Raw genomic sequence first — 3,323 nt, forward strand, 5'->3', positions numbered from 1 at the left:
TGAGAGGTCTTGGAATTTCCTTCTTAACAACTTTCAAAAGTAGCATAATGTTAAATATAGCCATGATGTACACATCCCCAGTACTTATTTACCTTATACATGGAAGTTTGTACTATTTGCTACCTTCTTCACACATCCCCAGTTACCACCCCCGACACTATAATCACAAATCTGAACTATTTTTTATTAAAGATTTTATTTGTTTATTTGACAGACAGAGATCACAAGTAGGCAGAGAGGCAGGCAGAGAGAGAGGAGGAAGCAGGTTCCCCACGGAGCAGAGAGCCCAATGCGGGGCTCGATCCCAGGTCCCTGGGATCATGACCTGAGCCCAAGGCAGAGGCTTTAACCCACTGAGCCACTCAGACGCCCCTGAACTATTTTTATATATTTTTATTTTGTTTTCCAGATCCTATATACACATAAAGTCATATACCATTTGTCTGACAAGTTTCACTTACTGTAATGCCTTGAGGTCTATTCTTATTGTCACAAATATCATGAGTTCCTTCTTATTGCCCTAAATATTACACTGTATATATACCACAATTTCCTTATCCATTCACTTATGGACATTTTTTTTTTTCTTTCAAGATTTCACTTAAATTTTAGTTAGTTAACATATAGTGTAGTATTAGTTTCAGGGATAGAATTCAATGATTCATCACTTGCATATAACACTCAGTGCCCATTACAGCAAGTTCCAATCTTAATATCCATCATCCATTTACCCCGCCTCTCCACCTCCCCTCCAACAACCCTCAGTTTGTTTCCTTCTGTTAAGAGTCTCTTATGAGGCTGCTTGGTAACAATGGGGAAGATAATGGCTGCCTGAGCAACATCTCCGAGCAGGTGCTGGGCGGGTCTCCACCAGCGACTCATTGGAGGTGGGCTTGAGAGCAGCAGCAAGGAAGGTGTGCAGGAGTCAGATGGACCGATTGGATCGGGAAGAAGCTTTCTATCAATTTGTAAATAACCTGAGTGAAGAAGATTATAGACTTATGAGGGATAACAATTTGCTAGGCTCCCCAGGTGAAAGTACTGAGGAAGAGTTGCTGAGAAGACTACAACAAATTAAAGAGGGCCCAGCACCACAAAACTCAGATGAAAACAGAGGTGGAGACTCTTCAGATGATGTGTCCAATGGTGACTCTATAATAGACTGGCTTAACTCCATCAGACAAACTGGAAATAAAACAAGAAGTGGTCCAAGAGGAAACCAATCTTGGAGAGCAGTGAGCCGGACTAACCCAGACAGTGGTGATTTCAGATTTCAGTTTAGAGATCAACGTTAACTGTAATGATGGGAGTCAAAATCCAGAGAATGAAAATGAGCCATCTGCAAGACATTCTGGTGGAGAAAATACAGACAACAGCAGCTAAAGGCACGTGGAAAATCCACGATCTGAATCAACATCTGCAAGCCCATCTAGATCAGAACGAAATTCAAATGAGGCATTAATGGGAGAAGTCGCACCCACCAGAGGTCAGAGAAGGGCAAGAAGCAGGAGCCCAGATCATCGGAGAACCCGAGCGAGAGCTGAAAGATGTAGGTCACCTCTGCATCCAATGAGTGAAATTCCACGGAGATCTCATCATAGTATCTCATCTCAGACTTTTGAGCATCCTTTGGTAAATGAGACTGAGGGAAGTTCTAGAACCCAACACCATGTGACATTGAGACAGCAAATAAGTGGACCTGATTTGCTAAGTAGAGGTCTTTTTGCAGCTTCTGGAACAAGAAATGCCTCACAAGGAGCAGGTTCTTCAGACACAACCAGCAGTGGTGAATCTGCAGGATCAGGACAGAGACCTCCAACCATAGTCCTTAATCTGCAAGTAAGAAGAGTTCGTCCTGGAGAGTACCGGCAGAGAGATAGCATAGCTAGCAGAACTCGGTCAAGGTCTCAGATGCCAAACAATACTGTCACTTATGAAAGTGAATGAGGAGTTTTTAGGCGTACATTTTCACATTCCGAACAGGCAGATGTGAGAACCTATGTCAGTACCATCAGAATTCCAATTCGTAGAATCTTTAATACTGGTTTAAGTGAGACTACATCTGTTGCAATTCAGACCATGTTAAGGCAGATAATGACAGGTTTTGGTGAGTTAAGCTACTTTATGTACAGTGATAGTGATTCCGAGCCCAGTGGCTTAGTCTCAAGTCAAAATGTGGAAAGGGCAGAATCATGGAATGGAAGTGGGGGTTCTGGTGGTAGTAGCAGTTCTGGTTCCAGTTCCAGTTCCAGTTCCAGTTCCAGTTCCAGTTCCAGTTCAGTTCCAGTTCCAGTCCTAGCTCCAGTTCCAGTGGTGAAAGTTCAGAGACTAGCTCAGAGGTGTTTGAAGGCAGTAATGAAGGAAGCTCATCATCAGGCTCATCAGGTGCCAGATGAGAGGGTCGACACAGGGCCCTGGTAACATTTGATGAAAGTGGCTCTTTGCCCTTCCTTAGTCTGGCTTAGTTTTTCCTCTTAAATGAGGATGGTGATGACCAACCTAGAGGACTCACCAAAGAACAGATTGACAATTTGGCAATGAGAAGTTTTGGTGAAAACGATGCATTAAAAACCTGTAGTGTTTGCATTACAGAATACACAGAAGGCAACAAACTTCATAAACTACCTTGTTCCCATGAGTTCCATGTCCACTGCATCGATCGCTGGTTGTCTGAGAATTCTACCTGTCCTATTTGTCGCAGAGCAGTGTTAGCTTCTGGTAACAGAGAAAGCATTGTGTAATTAAGTTCTGAACTCTCAGCTATGTAGCTGATATTGTGATGGGCAAAGAAGAATCACTTGCTTTCTGCCCACTTTTTGAGTGGTGCTTAAATGTAAAGTAGCAACCTGAATTGAGTCATTGGTTTCTGGGTGAATCATTGTCCTTTTTCCAGTTTCTGTTCCAGAATAAAAGGAAATATTGAAAAAGAAAAAAAAAAGTCTTATGATTTGCCTCTTTCTCTGTTTTTATCATATTTTATTTTTCTTTCCCTTTCACTGATGGATATTTAATTTGTTTCCATGTCTAGGGTACATGAGACTGCAATGAACAGGAGCATGCCAATGTCTGATATTTTTTCAACATAATGTATTTATTTCCTTCAGCTATTTCCTCAGAAGTGCAATTACTGTATTGTATGGTAGTTCCTTTTGAATTTTTTCACTTTTATTGAGAAATAATAGACATAATATTTGTATGTGTTTAAAGAATACATCACAATGGTTTGATACACATATATTGTGGAATTATTACTACAATACGTTTAGGTGGCTTCCATCTTTTCCTAAAGATGCAATGAGAAGAAAACAAAAACAGAAGGAAAA

At 41.1% G+C, this 3,323-nt stretch overlaps 1 pseudogene across 1 annotated transcript; it reads left to right on the forward strand.

The window, feature by feature from the left end:
- The first annotated feature begins 913 nt into the window (after positions 1 to 913).
- On the forward strand, positions 914 to 2,876 carry LOC309856163 (E3 ubiquitin-protein ligase RLIM pseudogene; annotated as a pseudogene). Its single transcript has one exon. The product of its transcript is annotated as an E3 ubiquitin-protein ligase RLIM pseudogene (transcript).
- Positions 2,877 to 3,323: the final 447 nt, after the last annotated feature.

The sequence above is a fragment of the Mustela nivalis genome (genome assembly GCF_964662115.1).
Source record: "Mustela nivalis genome assembly, chromosome: X".
Taxonomy (NCBI): domain Eukaryota; kingdom Metazoa; phylum Chordata; class Mammalia; order Carnivora; family Mustelidae; genus Mustela; species Mustela nivalis.